This window comes from Alligator sinensis, unplaced genomic scaffold (genome assembly GCF_000455745.1).
Source record: "Alligator sinensis unplaced genomic scaffold, ASM45574v1 scaffold352_1, whole genome shotgun sequence".
In the NCBI taxonomy this organism is placed as follows: Eukaryota; Metazoa; Chordata; order Crocodylia; family Alligatoridae; genus Alligator; species Alligator sinensis.
In genome coordinates, this window is record NW_005842223.1 from 1337900 (window position 1) to 1355257 (window position 17358).

The 17358-nt window shown below is 38.7% G+C and overlaps 1 protein-coding gene across 12 annotated transcripts in view; it reads left to right on the forward strand.

Moving 5' to 3' along the window:
• The window catches only part of TEAD1 (TEA domain transcription factor 1), a 239476-nt gene that overhangs the window by 8222 nt on the left and 213896 nt on the right, over window positions 1–17358 (forward strand). The window contains exon 3 of one of the 12 annotated variants that reach the window (XM_025208162.1): window positions 15076–15230. The exons of the other annotated variants lie outside the window; for them this stretch is intronic. The gene's annotated coding sequence lies outside the window, so the exon portion shown is untranslated. The remainder of the gene's footprint in view (window positions 1–15075; window positions 15231–17358) is intronic. 12 annotated transcript variants of the gene reach the window in all.

A 17358-nucleotide genomic window follows, 5' to 3' on the forward strand; every position in this document is an offset into this window, starting at 1 on the left:
TCTTGTTTAATGTGTGCTCGCTACAGTTCTCCTCACTAATTTCTCTCATGTCATCTCCATCTGGTTTCTTCTACCAATCATGATTGCACTGTATCTCTTCTTTACTAACAACGATTACTTCTATGTATGTTTTAATTGGTTACATAACACCTTTGGTACCCATGACACAACAGTGATTCGCAAAAGGATAAAAGTTGTGCCCAGAAAAGGTTACACTTCACTTTTAAATCTGCTCCATGACACTGCTCATTCACTTCTAAGGAAGATGAAGTCGAAAAGAAAGCGGTTTATCCCTTGCTCATGTTCATTATGCTTGCTGTAGCCATTTAAAAACAATCATCCATGCTTAAAACCAATTTTAAGTAAGGATGGGTATTATGAGATGAATTGAAAATGCAGGAAACTGGGCAGCATTTATAGACCAAATGTGGAGCAGTCCAGAACACCTGGGCAATCCTAGCCCCACCAATTACCTGAGCTCTAACTTGATCTGGACATATGCAGGTATGAGAGCATAGCGCCTTGTCTGTATCTTGCCGGCTGAGGCCCTTTCAGGGAGATTTATTTGTATCATTAGGATTTATGATGCTGACATCTTTGTATTTAGAACCTGGATTAGAAATCACCAGCCCATTTAAAATGATCTACTAAACAGTGCTGGTAGTACAGGGCTGGTTTAGTCAGGCATAGTAACAGCACTTGATATCCCTTAGCTTAGTGCTGATTTAACCAGTGATCAATCTCCCTTTCTGTGTGTGTGTGTGTGTGTGTGTGTGTGTGTGTGTGTAACATGTATGTAGGAGGAGTTTTTAAAGGGAGGTAGGTTCTTAATATCCACTAAAATATTTGAAAATCTTCTTGAAGTTGCTTGTCAGGTATAGATCACCTCACTATGAAAGTGCTTGGAGGTGAAAGGCCCTCTAGGCAGTTTTCAGTCCACTGACCTATCTAGCTATCACCCACAATGAGAATGGACATCTTGGGCTGATGGCACTGTTAAAATGTGGAAGATCTGTGTTTGCTTAACTCAGTAAGAGAGATGTTCTTCATATGGTTTGATTTTTATGGTTAAACTTTAGAACCCATAAATTTTGAGTTGATTTGCTATCTGTTTAAATGGGTTTTCCAAGCCCTTGCTTATATGTATTTTTTGTTTTGCAATAGCAAATCTGTTGCGCCAAAGTGTATTTTTCTTCTGTAAATTTACTATAATTTATTTATAGTAATTTCTTTCATCACTCCTTGGAATGTTTAGTGCATGCCTATCAATCAGTTACCTAATATGCATCTGAAAGGGCATAATTTAAGGACTATGTAAAATATCAAGTTTTATATATCTAGTTCCTGTGGATAAGAGTGATATATGTAGCAAAGCAATGCTGCATAAATTGCTTGATCTCACAAAATCTCAAAAAGTCATGCAGAGAAGGATTGAGGAGCAATACAATTATCATAATTAATATGCTTGGAAAATTAACCAATATTCTGACCGGTGAGATTTTGGAACCAAATTAAAGAATCCTTTTTTCATTTCTGTTTCTTTTTTTTTTAAGGTAGCAGACTGCTTTTAATGGTCCTTCTGTATTAAGGAAAGTACAGTATTGTAGTTTGTTTATTTCTGGGCATGCAATACAGGGTGAAGAGCCTGCAATTCAGCTAGCAAGGCCTCTGTGCCCTGAGGTAAACTCTATTTCACAAAGGGAATTTTGATTATGGTCTGCTGCTCTGTAGCATAGTGGAGGCTTCAAGAGGCAAGTGGTAAATGCTACCAAAGAAAAAGCTGGATTGGAGCCACTGACGTCATCTAAGTAAATCTGCTGTAGGACTATAGCCATAAAATGACTGCCAGCCACTGAGTGCACTTTGGCCTTTTCTTGTCAACTGTTTTAACTGCTTTTTTTTTTTTTAAAGCAGCTTGCATTTTGTTTCTTTTTTATGTGTTAGTCCTGTGCATGCTGAAGTGTATAAATGCTAAGGATCCCCTCCCTCCCCCTTCATCCTTAACCTGTACATCAGCATGAGAGTAGCTACAGATTGCTGTTCAGAAATTAAAAAGTAAACCAGTACTTTTCCATACAGGAGGATAGCAGAATTAAGCCTCCCTCTCCAGCCATTTCTTAGGTAAGAGGCTGGCAGTTCAAGTTACAGCATACTGATGAGATTTTTGTTACAGGCAAAAACATTTTGATAAGTTAGAGGCTATGCTTTTTTCTGTAAATTCTATTAATTCTGTATTTGCACAAAGATGCATATGATTTCAAGAGCTGAAGGTTCAGTGTGCTGGTATAGTAGTCATTACATTAAGACTGATCATTGCAGTGCTGATCATTCCATGAAAATGGAACTTTTTCCAATTTATTGTTACCAGCTGGTCTTTGATTATACATAGTTACATAAATCATGTGCATCAACAATAGCAACACTAGAGTTTGTTGATTAAAATATGGCTGTAGATATTTTTGTACATGGGCGTATGACATCTAAAAATATATTTGATATCCCACCTGTCCTCCACTTCTGGGAAGGTTAGATGTGTCAGAATTGCAACAAAGATATTATCTTTTGATTGGGGCTTTTGAATTCACTGTCACTAGTCTCTTGGAAGTATAACACATTTTTCCAACTAGTTTCAGAGGCTTTTTTAATAGAGTGTATATAGTGAAAATGTTCATGATTTGTTTGGATAATATTGTACTGTTAAAATTATATTTTAATTTATTTAACTGCTTTTTACTTTAAAATAGAGATTAAGTGTCACTCAGGCTGGTTTTGAAGTCAATGAGTCTTATGATCAGAAATATATTAAAACCAGTATCTTATCCGTGAATCATTAGATGAGTCAGTTCCTGAAACCACTACAAGCCTCACAGTTCTTGGCTACAACCAAAAGCAGGAAATCCAGGCTTCAATAACTTCCTTTCCCAGTACTGGCTATAGCAGTGTTAGTGGTTAGTATATGCTGCTTTTGTAAGCAATAGGAAGATGTATGTCTGAGGAACAAAGGCACTCAAGTCAATTTGCTGAAACTGTTTATAATTTGTGGTCTTGATTTGAATGTCAGGATATATTGGCATGTACCAGATTCTGTGCTGCAATATATTTTTCTAGCAGTAAAATTCAGAATGTGAAGTACTGTGAGCACAATATGGTGAGCTGTTTTTTGTTTGTTTTTTTTACAAAACACTTCTAACCAACTTTTCAGAATAATTTTTTGTTCCCGAGATTGTTAGCATTACCATCCAATAGAGAAAGTAAAGTTGAACTCACTGAGTAACTTAAAATGTTTGCTATTTTGTTTTATTGTTATGTAACAAACTTTTTTTATTGTTTCAATGTTCTGAAAGAACTAAAAAGAAAACCAAACAAACTTGGAATCCATAAAACAAAAATACATGATTTGTTTTCCAGTCTGTCTGTTTGCTGTGAAGAGTATTCTTCTCCTCATAGCCAAGGACACACTGATTGTTTTTATCACAGTACAGTCTTCTTGGCTACAAAATTTCTCTGAGTTTCTGCACTATTGCAGTGCATACTGCAACATCTGTTTAAGTGGATATATTTTTCACCTTTCTGGGCTAACATGTCCAAGCTTATCTTTGCTATAGCTGCTGCTCTTCGTGCAATTGCATTAGGAAAGAAATTGCCCCATTATGTTTTTCTTAAATGAGATACTTTGGTATCATGTATTTTTGCTTTGATTCATGTAAACAATGAAAGTAAGCATCACAGAAAAGCCAGCAGCTACCATTTTTAATTATTCCTCTTTTTCTTCTTTCTGTTTGTCCCAACCATAATAAATATATGATAAAAGCATGGAAAGTAAGAGGTTAATTAGGTGTTGCATAAAAATCTAAGCTTCTGATAGTGTTTTGATGGTTACTTGGCATATACAGCAACAGTAAAATACTACACTGATTATAAACAAAAGTTAAACCACGCTGCTTGTTAGAAACAAGTCAACAATGCAAATATCTCTTTCAAATCAGTCTCTTAAAAGAACTATTCAGAGTTCTCAACAGGTTACTAGATAATTAGCTGGAATCTTTTTGCTTCAGGTAATATGCAAATAAACCTATGAAAAGCATTCCAGGGACTGGGTTTTTGACTGATGTAAATCAGTGTTGCTGTACTGACCTTGGTAGAGCTATAGCAATCTACATAAGCTGAGGGAAACACTGCACTACTAATGTGTATCAGTCTTAAATCTAAAGTCTGTTGAGCAGTATACAGGATGGCTGGATGGGAGGAAATCAGCATCAATTTTAAATGAGGTCTTGGCTCTTGACTCCCTTAAGGTGAAGTTTTTGCTCTAGAACAGTTTGCTTAGTAGTTCTTGCTTCTCTTTCTGCCTCTATGAGAATTACCACGACCCTAGAGCAGTGATTCTCAATCTTTTTTGTACCAGGACCCATTTATGAATGTCAATAGCCGTTCCTAACCCAGTGTCCCTTATTCTCAACCCACTGCTCCCTACTCCCAGGCTCCAGCCCCCCCCAGTATGTGGGGCAGGAGGTGGGAGTGTGGAGCATGGGGGCCCCAAGCAGCCCCTTGCAGGCTGGAACTCTGCCAACCTGCAAGGGAAAAGCCATTGTTTCCCACATTTTTCTCCTTTAAAGGAGAATCCATTTTTAAAGTTTCTTGATCCATTTTTAAAGTTTGTTTGTGACCCTTTCATATATTCTTGCAACCCATGTTTTGGTCCCAAGCCACAGGTTAAGAAGCACTACCCTAGAGTGCCTGGATTAGGGGAATTCATCCTCCAAATACAAATAATGTTGGTGTCTTTGAGGGATAGGTGGGGTTGTGGGATGTTGTAATCTCTCTCCTATAGCTTCACTTCCTAGCCCGATGGTGCCCTACTCCTTTTTTGCTTGACAGTTCCATTTTAAAACTGTTGATGGAGAAATTGCTGCATAGGCTGGTGTGGCGCATTCAGGTGTCTCAAGGAGGTGCAGTGCAGTGCCACCCTGTTGTCAACCCTGGTAACTTCTAGCTCCAATTTTGGATGGGCAGAATGGTATGTGTAGGCATTATGTAAATACTCTTCACATGGATTTCTCCTGGAGAGAACATCCAAGCCAAACAGATTTGTCACTGTTTGTAGTTGTACCAGGATTTCCTGGATAAAAATGAAGGGGATAGTCTCAAATTACCATATTTTCTTGCACACAACATGTACCTTCTCCTCCCCTCCCTTCTGGCCATGTCCAGAAATGCTTCTCTCCTGGGAGGGCTGAGCAGCTCTCATGCCTAAGCCTTGTTGGGTTCTACAAACTAGGTATTCTGATAGATTTTCTCAGGGCACATCTACTGTATTAGACTCTGCATGAAATACAGTAGTGTTTGCCAATTTGCATCAAAATGCAGCCTCAGTAGATGGTTGTAGTCGTGTCCCTCTTTTTATCTAATAGTTTCTACTGATGTAGAATGTAAGAGATTGAGTTGAGTTCCATTTGTTACTAAAAAACTTCAAATCCACGTCTGTTGAATATATTAACCACTAGGCCATGGGCTCTTCCTATGGCTGTTTGGACACGCTCCACTCCTTCTGTGGAAGCTGTTCCATTTTGCAGAAAAAGAAGTAAAGATTAATTGGGAGGGAGAGAGATATGGAATTATTATATTGAACTCATTCACCTGTGTGGGAGTGCATCCACACCTGCAATTAATATGACACAAGAAACTCTGAAGCATTTTGAGCTGGAATGAAGTGCTCCCAAATTCAGCATCTACATGTGCACCTGGGACAGCAGCAAGAAAGGTGGAGTTAATTAGTTTACAGCTCCTTAAAATCGGTGTATGTGTAGACAGTGATGCTTTAGTGAGGTGCTAACTAGTCAACTCTGCAAAGTGTATGCATGGATGCACCCTGGAAGTAGTTCTGGTTTCAGTCCCTGTTCCATGGATTGTCTGCATTTCCCTTCAGGCAAAAGAAATAAATAATGTAATCCCAGTCTCCTACAACTTGGGTAAATGCTCTGTTGCCCCTTTTCCCTTCCGCCCCCCCATCACACACACCCTTCTTCCTGTGTCTTTAAGAGTATGACTGACTTTTCCTGTTGAAAGAAAGCTGAGGGTTGCAGGCTGTGAATCCCAAGTAGAGGGGAAGTACCTTCCTGCTGCTCAGAATAAAGTACCCATTGCCAGGTCTTAATTTTCTGTTGGGTAGTATAGTAGCTTCCTGCTCATCCTGGTGTTTTTCCTCGATCCTATTCTGAGGCACCTAATTTTATGCCTGTCATAAGAAAAACTGGGATGAGCATACTGCTGTGGAGGCCAGGTGCCTCCTTGCAGTGGTGTTCAGCATCACGGTACCTAAGTCCTTTATTGGATTTAATTTACTGATAATGCTGTACATTTCACTAAGAAAGATGGTCTCTGCTCCACTAATGAGTACTGGATTTCTTTTATTTAAAACCGAGCAGAACAGAATAACACTGGAGTTGCACAGGATCAAAGAGCATATTAAAGGCCTTTTTGTGTGTTTTTGACCACAAGAAGGGCAATTTTCTCCTGTTAATCAGGGTTAAACAACTGATTGTTTAAAAAAAAAAAAAATTAAAAACACCTATAAGTGAAATAAGGATCATGTTTCTGTTTTGATGTAAGTTTAGAACTAGGTTATAGTTATGTCTCAAAAGGTTTGTTTGCCTTTTAATTATCTGAAGTAAGGATATTTGAAATTATGTAATATCTGCCCCCCCACGCCTCCCAATTTAAGGGAGTCTAATGCCAGAATTTCAGCACGCAACTTTCCAGGTACATTTTTGTCTATATTGGAAAACACTATTTAAATATGTTCAAATTGAGCATTTTTGTGTTGGATATTGATCTGACAGGTAGTCTGGCAAATCAATATGGGTTTCAGTTTGGGATTAGAGGCCTGGGGCTTTGAATTGCTCACTGTCGTGTAGACGAAATCATCAGTGGCTAGTGATTGATTCATTAATTAAAATCAATTTAAATGGATTTGGAAGCCTCATGTAACAGATTATCTTATTAACAGTATTGAAAAAAAGTAGTGTGTTCAGCAAGGAATGCATTGCTTGGGCAAAATATATAACATTTTTTTATGGGAGATTTTTCATGAATTGCAGCTGCCTGGAGTGATTTATGCAAATGGAAGTGCCTTGCTTAAATCCAACATTAAACAGACTCTTCCTGTTGAACATGTTTTTTATTTTTAGTGAGCCTCCTCCAAAAGACTTGCCTTTAATCTTAATGTGTGTGCATGCGCATGCGTGTGTGCACTTGTATACATGTATTCATGTCCACAAAGACACTTAAGTATTGCCTAGGTTCTGAGATTTTCTGATCTTTGAAATTTCAGCAAAGGCTCCTGTATAAAAAGGAAAACATTCCTGGGTTTTTTTTTTCTTTCTTTAAAATAAACCCTCCAAAACTCAACAACAAAAGTCATTTCAAAGTTACTGAAAACAAAATTACAGAATGAACATCTAATACCCCTTAATCCATGCTCTACCAGTGCAGCCATACTATCTAGAGAAGATGCTTTGGACAGGTGGAAGAGATGCATGAACAGACAGGAGCCATGGCAGCAGTGAAAGTGCTGTTAAAATGTCAAAAGATGCTGTAGTGGTAGTGGCTGGGGGGTACTTTTCTCTTTTCTTTCCTATATTAACTTTCAGCACAGTGCGCTACTTTTTTCAAAATTAATTTTCTACTTCACAATCTCCAAGATGTTCCTACAGGTAGTAGTGAGCTTTATAAATTATGATGAGGAATCAAGGAGATTCAACACTTCTCCCAGTAAAATCAGTGAAAGTTTTTTGGCATTGACTTAACATCAGTGCAGACCTGTAACCCAAACGGGCAATTATTCTAAAACTTTTCAGCAATTTCAACAGTAGCTGCTTTATCCAGTCAATAACTTGGAAGATTTTAATCTGCATTTTCTTGAAATGATGCCTCTGTATTTTTAATGAATAGCCTTTTCCCCTAATCTATACTTACGTTGCAATTGAAGTTAAGGGGTGAAATTCTTGCCTTATTGAAGTCGGTGCCAAAATGTCAGTGAGTTTGGAGTGACAAGGCAGGATTTCACCAACTTCTTTTGCAGATGAGATGTATTGGAATAACTTCGTTTTTTAAGAGAGAGAAGTAACTTTTTGTTTCCAGCTGACACATTTTGAGACAGTTTTTTTTTTCTTCAAGCAGTAACTCCATATAAACCTGCAATAGCTCTCAGAAATTATTCATCCAGTGCCAAATATTGGTAGCGTGTACTGTTCTATAGCATTACTGTCATTTGCATTATGGAGAGATACAAGCTCCTTGGAGTTAGAGTTTACATTGTATTTTAAATGTAGATCTGACTTTTGACTGTGCTTTGCCAGGTTAAACTGATCTGCCTGAAATAATAAAAGTGTGATCTCTACGACAGTTGAAAACATAGGTACAGTTGGAGAAAAATTGAAAAAGATGCATGGGAGATCTCATTTCTTCATCTGCAAACTTAGCATAATGCTTACTGACTTTCCTCATAAAGATATCTAGCTAATGCTCCTCAACTGATTCACTTGTACTCTTATTTTTGGGCACAGGAGGTGTGGAAGGAAAGATAGGTGCTGGACTAATGTGAAGGAAACTAACTGTTAACATTGTGTGGCACCCCACAGCACCCTTGAGGATCTCAGGGCACCCTGGTTGAGAATCACTGATTTAGTGGGAGGAAATCTGGAGAAGCAATAAGCAGCAGCCATGTTCAGTGAGAAGTTTACTTATAGCTACCGGCAGAATTCTTCACTGAACATGTGCAGTTTCCAAAAGCGCACACTGCATATACAATCTGTTGCACCAGCTAAAGAGCTGACCAGCTCCTTTCTCACTCCTGGGTTTTTGACCTGAGGCAGTTGCATCTATGTGGAGTAAGGTTGTCTTGGGAAAACTGACACAGAAATTACATGATTTCTCTACGAGACATTGTGGTTGTCTGGGTTAAGCATGAGTCTGGAATCCTAGAAACTAGTATTCAGATCTTGGTCCTGATTAGCTCTTTCATGGATCACTTGAGCCCCACATTTCCCTATCTGTAAAATGCAGATATTGTGTTCCCATCAGGTATGATTTATATTTGTTGTTTTCTGTGGGGCTTCCCAATTTCAAAGCAAAGTACAAATAAGTATTATTATTACTGTTAATAATGATTATTCATTATTATGTGCTTATTGTGTCTTGGGAAGGGGCTGAGGTAATTTCAGGCTGTAAGGATTGTGGAGGACTGGGAGGGTCATGTCTACGTTGCCTAAGGGCTGTTCTGGGGAGTGCTGTGGTGAAGCATGGCACATTTGACCTGTATGTGTTATTCCCTGAAATGGATGTAATATAGCACTGGGCATATGCCAGGAAATACTTCTGAATGAGAGGTATTGATGGAAGCCCAGTGGCAAATACATTACATCTGTTTGGGGGGATAGTGCATGCAGAATGGCCATACCAGACTTCACTGTGGCACTCCCTAGTGTGGTTTTCAGGCAGTGTAGATGTGCCCAAAGGGTCTAGGGAGGGATATATTGGGCCACGGCATTTTCTACAGAATTAAAAATAGAAGGTGATGGAATGTGTACAGGCTATCAGTCAAGCTTTTGGGCTCCACTGCGGCAGTAAACTTAGACAGACATTGTCCCAAGGACACCTAGCAAGTCACTGGCAGAGAATGGCATAGAACTTCCACTCCTAACATTTACTAGTAAATAGAAAGTGCACAGCCTTTTTTCAGCTACTTCACCTTATATTTCCAATTCTAGGGTACCAAGCACTACAATTTCAATTAATTGACTTTCCCCAGTCAAATTTATACATTAGAATTCCGGCTAAAAGGAAAGGACATTGTTGGTGAATAGCTTTTAAATGGCATACTGCATAACCCTGCCATTATGACTTCAGGGAATATTTTCAATTCTGCATTTGACTATACTGTGAATCTTAGTAACATTTGCCTTGTATTAAGGCAGCAGAGATTTTTGTGTGTATGTTTCAAACATTGTGAAATGGTTTAGTCCTACAAATTATGAATAGTTCACTTGGCTGAACTGTCTTTTGTAAGTGCGTTTTATAATAGGTGATCATAGTTACAGTATAGTGTTGTATGAAATGCAGTTCAGTGTTATAGTAATAAAATTTCCATGGTGCTCTATACGAAGGTCAGTGGTATGCAATTATCTGGTGGACTGGTGACAGGTGCTATGTAGAAAGTGTTTCTGCCCTTGACTCTAAATGTAATAATTAAGCGAAGGGGATAGTATTAAAAGTGTAGAAAATAAGTACTTTTTCATTAATGCTTGCAATAAAATTCATGAACTTAATAACATTTAGTTTAATAATACTGCACTAAATGTAAACTGAGGCCATAACATTATATTTGAATCTCTTTGCACATGGCATGTTTAAGGAAAATCTATTGCCTTTACTTTTCATGAATGCAGATTGTGCCTTTGTGCATTGGACTGTAGAGTCACTTTTTAACAGGTGAGACTTGACATCATTTTGTTTGGGGAAAAAAAAAGCAACTAGCATCAGCTTATGAACTAAAAAAACCATTTGTTGGTTGACTGTAAGATAAAAATGATAATGCTTACTCAAACAGGAAATAAGTTTTTTAAAAGAAAAAAGTGACCTCTGTCTGTCTTTACTAGTGTATAGAATTGGGAGAATGCTACACCTCCCACTCCCAAGCAGTACTGTTAGGTTGGTATAATTTCCGTAAAGTATTTTGATATCCTTTCATTAGAAGTCTTACATAAATGCATAATACTCTCTCTGGAATGGAGGTTTCCCCACTTCTTTGTTCCTTTTGTTTCACATTGTATTTCAGTAATCCCCTTGTTCTAGGTAGCTAAAGGATACTGCTAAACGAATGTGTGTTGTGAGCATGGAACGGGAAAATTAGGAACTTCTGAATTCTAATCCCAGCACTGTGAGACCATGGAGAAGAGAACAGAGCAGAGTGATAAAGGCCTCAGCTGATAAAGAAGTGAAATAGCCTTCCATAAGATGCCCATTTCTTCTGCATTTCTGGCAATTGGTTTCAGGCAGAGTTTTGTCTTCAAAGAGACCATTCTCAATGTACCTTCGAAATGCTGAACAAACTGTTAATTTTGGCTCAGTCTTTATGAAGGAAAGCTGTTTAGTAAAACACTGACATGGCCATGGACTAACTTGAAAGAGAAGCTCTTCAACTGGGTGCCCACATCATGCTCTTGTCGGCCCTTTGATCACACTCTATCACCCTTGGCATAACAGGAAAGATTCAGATTAGAATAGGAGTGATCTTGGAAATGGGAATGGAGGAAGATGGTCTTTGAGCAACAAGCCTTTCAGTTTCTCAGCAAACAGTGTTTGCGACTGGCAGGAGGCCAGGCCATCAGGGGTCTGATGAACAAAGTTTGCTCACAAGTGGTCTATGACAACATTGCGTAAGTGGTTCCTGGAGGTGTTCCATGAAGGATAAGTCATGAGACTGGTCAGACTGTATTAACACTGTTCATTTGAACTCCCACCAACTTCTGCAGTCTCCTCAGTGAATGAGGGAGGTGATTTACCCATTGCTATCTTAGTAAGTAGTCTGCAGAATTATTGTAACTAGCAGTTGCAGGAAAGTAATACTCTCTTACTGCTAGCAACACCCATTTTCTGTGAAGTCTAGTGGACTTTTTCATGGTTTTGCCAATTTTGAATCTCCCAAGGAGAAAAGAGTGATGCAGTTTGTTGGCCTTGAGTCTGGAAGCTAATGACCTCTGAAGAAGAGCAGACAAATTAAGTTCAGAGCCAACCTACAGCAGTGGTAAAGTTGTATTTCAGTCAAAATGTGGGAAGTAAAGAGCATCCTGTATGACTCTGTAGAGTCTTCACTGCTCTTATATTGTTAAAACATTAGCAGGATAAACACATCATCTCTTTTGTGAATTTTTTAGCACAAGTTTAGAGTGAAGTTGCTTATTATGAAGAAGTGACAGATGTTCCCCTGTTGTGGCTGAAACTGAATTGCCCTTTAACGACAGATTTTTTTTGGTCCACTTATAAATCCTTTCCAAAAGCATGTCATATCAACCACAAAATTGGTTCTTTTGGCTTGAAGCCAATGTTGAAATTAGCAAACTTTAGGTGAAACAATTTTGATGCCTTGTAATTTTGAGGAGTACAACAAATTTCATTTAGAGTAAAAACACAAAATACTGCTCCCTGCCAGCCCAATTCCTGCCCCTGCCCCCAAGTCATTTAGATGTCTTTTAGTGCACAGCATAAAGGATTACTTGGTTGCAATTACTTTTGAAAAATATTGAACATTTTAACATAGGAATATTGCTACTCATCTTTGGCTCCTATGAGGTTAATGTTGGGACTCAAGTGTCTACTAGAGACTTCAGAAAAACAAATCTCTAGACATGAGCCAGTTAGATCTCTAAACATGAGCCAGTTTCTAGAAAGGCTTTTCAATGGAAAATTAGAAAATTAAAAAGTTAATCGCACAAACTGCTTGTAAATTGAAGCATGTTGATGTGGTGATTGCCACAAGAAACTTACCCTAACACTTTTTTGCCAGACCCTAGTTTAAAATCAGAGTGGGAGATAATTACTATTATTATAATATTTTTTATTTGTTGTACAATACTATCAGGAAACCCAAATGCACATCAGTGCCCATTTTGTTAGGCTCTGTTCAGAGCTGTAGTTAGAAGCCATTTCCAATTCCAGGCAGCTAATTTTTTTCTAATGGCAAAGGGCAGAAGACAGGTCTAGAACATACATGCTGAAGACAGTTTGAGGAACTTGAGCACAGAGAAATTCAATGACTTGTTCAAGTTCATATAATAAGTCTGTAGGAGAACCAGGATTTGAATACTGGTGTCCTAAGTCTTCATCTTGTTCCTCAACCAAAAGGCTACTTTTCTTTTCACTAGCCAGTTAGATAATCCAATTTACTGGGGGTTAAGTGTCTGGTCTCCTACTGAAAAGAGGATATTAGGCTCTCATTAATTACAGGTTCAGGTATGTCATGCTCTTTGTTTTGTTCCGTCTCCTGCTGCTCCCGCTTTTCATACTGTCCACTGTTTTAACTTTTGTCCAGAGAAAGATGCATCTCCTGCTGACCACTTTTTCCACAGAATGGACAGAGTATGGAGGTGCAGCATGTAGAACAAAAAGAAAAAAAGTATTGGTTTTTGGCAATTGGCCAAAATGAGCTCACATCTTTGTTGGAAGCAGTGTACTTTTTTGGCAGGCAGCACTGTAAATGAGGATTGTCTAGCTCGTGGTTCATCTTCATTGAAGAAAATGTTTGCCAGGTATTTAAAGGCTTTGTCTGTGCTGGTAGTAGTATGCAGTGGATAGCATATTTATCTGCCATGGAAATGCCTGGTTTTGGGAATGAGGAGAAACTGTCAGACTGTGAAGATCTGAGCACATTGCATTTCTTAGAATGAGGATGATTTGCCCAGTCTTGTTTATTTAGAACTAGATTGTGTCCTGTTGTGCAAGTTAAGGAGACCTGGAGGACCCCACCATACACCCTGTGAGGAAGCAGAGAGGCACAGTTACAGTCTTTGTGCTCTCTTGAGTTCATTGACTACTTATTCTCTTCATGTGTCCTGATAACCTAGCATTTGACCTGTCAGGTTACTTGAAGTGATGGGCATGCCTTATCCTATAAAGGACTGCTGTTGTTTACTGGGAAGCTTCAACAAGTGTTCTGATTCCCTTTGAGGTGCAGCAGTCTACCCCACTTCAAACCTTGTAATAACCTTTATAGGCTTAAGTGAGCCTTTCAGAACCTCTCTGTTGATGTATTTGAAGTTTCATTGATATTAGACTATTGTAAGGAGAAGCCATGTTGTTGTCCTGACTGGAAACTGTGGTCAAAATGAAATCTACTGGGGCAAGGGACAGGAAAATCAACCTGGGTAGTCAAGAAATGTTGAAACCATTTCCCCCCCTTTATCCTCACATTAGGAGGCTCTTTGTTAGCACTAGGAATACTAGCTGGTGTTCAGTGAAAGTCCCATGCCTGTCTAATCAAAATTGGAATAAGATTGGTTTTAGATTGGATTTGGAAGAAGATGGGAATTTATTTTAAATTTCAGATGAATAGTCTGGAAAGCATTGGGAACCTTCACCTCTTCTAGTTCAAAAAATCCTAAAAGTTGTTAATCATTCTGTGCAGAAAAGGCAATGAAAATAAGAATGGGAACAGAGTTATTTAGATGTTCACACGATTATGTGAATATATTTAAAGGTTTATGGATAATATATGCATTATGGTCTCCTAAAAATCAGTGATCTTCAAAGAAAAGCTAACTGCAGATTGCAGAAATCTACTTGTTACTTTTCCACCCCATTTGAAGATGTTTTGGGCATGTCTTGTGCACATAAGCTGAAATGAATTGAAGTTATAGCAGTGAAGGCATGGTTTGGTGAAATAGTTTGGCAAGTGAATTAGTTGATAGGGTAAGAAACAGTTCCCTTTACTTTTGCTGTCTTTATTGTATAAATAATTTTTGACTGTTTTGCCCAATGGGACTGACTCTTTCTTAACTTATCTTGCAAAGATGTGATTTTTGGCAATTGTCTCTTACCGTTACTTTATAAAATCACAAATAAAATGACAAAAGCAAATCTGCAAATTCAGTGTTCACTTTTAATGCTGCAATGAATGGACATCTGTGCTCTGTGAAAATGTTTGAGACTTCTGCTTCATACTGAATGACAAATGTGTAACTTAGTTACAAAGCACTTGCAAAAAAAGGTCACTGTAAAAGGAAGGTACATGAACTTATTTCACTGTTCTTCATAATATTATTTTCCCTGTCCATGGAAAACATAGAATTCCAAGCAGATTGTTAATAAAGATTCAAGTTATTTGCATTGAATATACCAGTCTAGGGGTACCAGTTATCAATAAACCTCATTTGTGGATTTGAGCTTGATGTAACAGAGTCATTAACTATGAGTTCCAAAAGATTTGAGTATCGGAATAAGTATTTTCTTTGTTTACTGCATATGATAAGGCTATATACTTTTAAAACAGAAAAATCTGATTAACTTTAACTTTGTCACCAGATGCTGGACAGAACGCAATAAAACTGAGGATTATGAGACAACTTTCATTTGTAGGTAACCTGACAATGGCTCTATGCCTTATGGAAATGAGACACGTCAGGATTGAATGGACAGTGGAATTATGTTTCTCTCTGCATAAATTTCTCCTTGACCAGGTAACAAGTTTGCACTTGTAGTCTGTGGTAAAAGGAGAAATTGCTGTTCTGTGGACTAAGCCCAATTATTATTGGTTTAAGTGTTATTACTTGGCATGTTTTAGCTTGAATGGAAATTTCTATGAACTTAACCAAATGAAATAATTTTTACTTTACTATTTTATTACTTTTTGTTTACTCTTTCAAAAAAAAGAGCTAAATTCTCTTATGAAAGGACTTCTTACAATAGACAGTAATTAAACTTGCTTAATTCTTGTAATTTTAGCCTAACTTTTTATGATAGCTGTACACTATACGAGGCAGAATTGAAACTTCATTATTTTTAGTCTCTTAAAACTATGAGGCACAGCTGTAAAATGCCTGGTGTCTTAAAATTAATGGACTTTATTCTCTGTGTAGTTGCTTAGCACTGATATAAGTCCTTTTGACTTAATGGAGCTCCTTCTAAGTACAGAAAGAATGAAGCACAATCATTCTGGAGCACAGATGGAGAGATGGTAGAAAGGAGCAGTGGTCTGTTTAGGCTTGCTTTGAACCTCAGCCTCATTGAATGTTTTCAGTAGAATCATCATCAATCAAATAGTTGACCATTTTAAACATCAATATCATTATTCTGGGATGCTAGAATTAACACCTGTTTGAGAGAGAGAAGAGGGGAAAACTTGTCTTGGACTCAGTGCCAAATCTGGCCTTAGTTAAAAAGACACAGTAAATATGGCATAGTTTAAATCCACTGATCACAATAAAGAATTCAGCTTTTCTTTTCTCTCTCTAGCCTCAGGAAGGTTCTTTTGCCTTGGGTCATATGCATATTCATATATTTGCAACCATAAGAACTGGAAATGTTTCTAAACAAATGTAAAGTTAAACTCTGCAACAGTTGATCTAGCTACTAAAGAAGTTCTGGCAAAATCTGATTATTATAAAGAATGATTTCCAAAGACTGAGTATTTACAAAGCACACGGAGACTAGAAATTTTGCAGTCCTGTGCCTTTAAAAATAACGCTTTCACAGTAGAGTAATTTAAATAATGCAAAAGGGTAAACTGTCTTGAGTTGTATGTGATTTTAGATGAGTGACTTGCTGCCTTTTATGGAAATCTGAAATCCTGCACAATTACCCACGAGGACAAGTGTTAACCCCAGAAGCAAGGAGATCAACAGTTACACATCAAGCATTAAGTAATGCTTTGGTTGGGTTATGGTGAAGGTGGTGTCTCTTTAGTTAGATGTTGGTGTAGGTACATAGGTAACAACTGGATTTTCTTTACCCGCAAAAGACTACTTGTAAACGTCCCTTCGTTATTTAGCCACCCAACCTATTTATACAAATACATTAATCTGTGGTTAACCACCCGCATGCTTATTTTTATAAGCAGACGGGGCGGGGGGGTGGGGGGTGGGCTGACAACTATAAAGATGGTTTAAATATAATCAAGCTATATGCTGTGGGCCACAGCATACTAGGTAGAGGGAAACTCAGAAAATTTAAATTTGTAAATTTTTCTATGGGGCAGGCAGGGCTTTGGCCTTCTACACAGAAGTTGGGAATATAGTCCCAAGCCACTTTTCCCCTTTTACTTCATGTAAGATACTGTATTCAGATCCAAGAGGTTTTTTTTTTCTCTCATTCATCATGGAGTTGGGGGTGGGAGGGTAAGAAGAAGCCCTATGTCTTAGATTAAAGTACAAGTGGGCAGGGATGGGGCGGGGGCTCAGTGGCTGTGGCTCTGATGGTGAACCTGGGGTTGGAGTCAGGGCCACAGCTGCAGCTGCCCCCACCTCATACTGCTTACCTCCCCGTTGCAGCTCTAGCTCCAGTTAGGGCCTCACCCAAGCCTGGAGCAGGGAGTACAGAGCATATGCTTCCTCTGACCCCTGCCCAGCCAGATAGCAACAATAGCACCTCATACCCTAACTCAGGGGTTGGGCTGGAGCTGCCGTTGCAGTCATGGGACCATGGTGGGGGGTAGGTGCCTTGAAGCACTGGTGAGAGTGGAGCCAAATGGTAGTGGGGAGGAGGACAGCTTCTAGGGCACTCTGAGCAGGGACAGGTGTCGGGGGCGGGGGGGAGGGAAGTGGCAGGGGGGGCCAAGCCCGGGGGGAGGGACCCGGGGGGACCGGGATG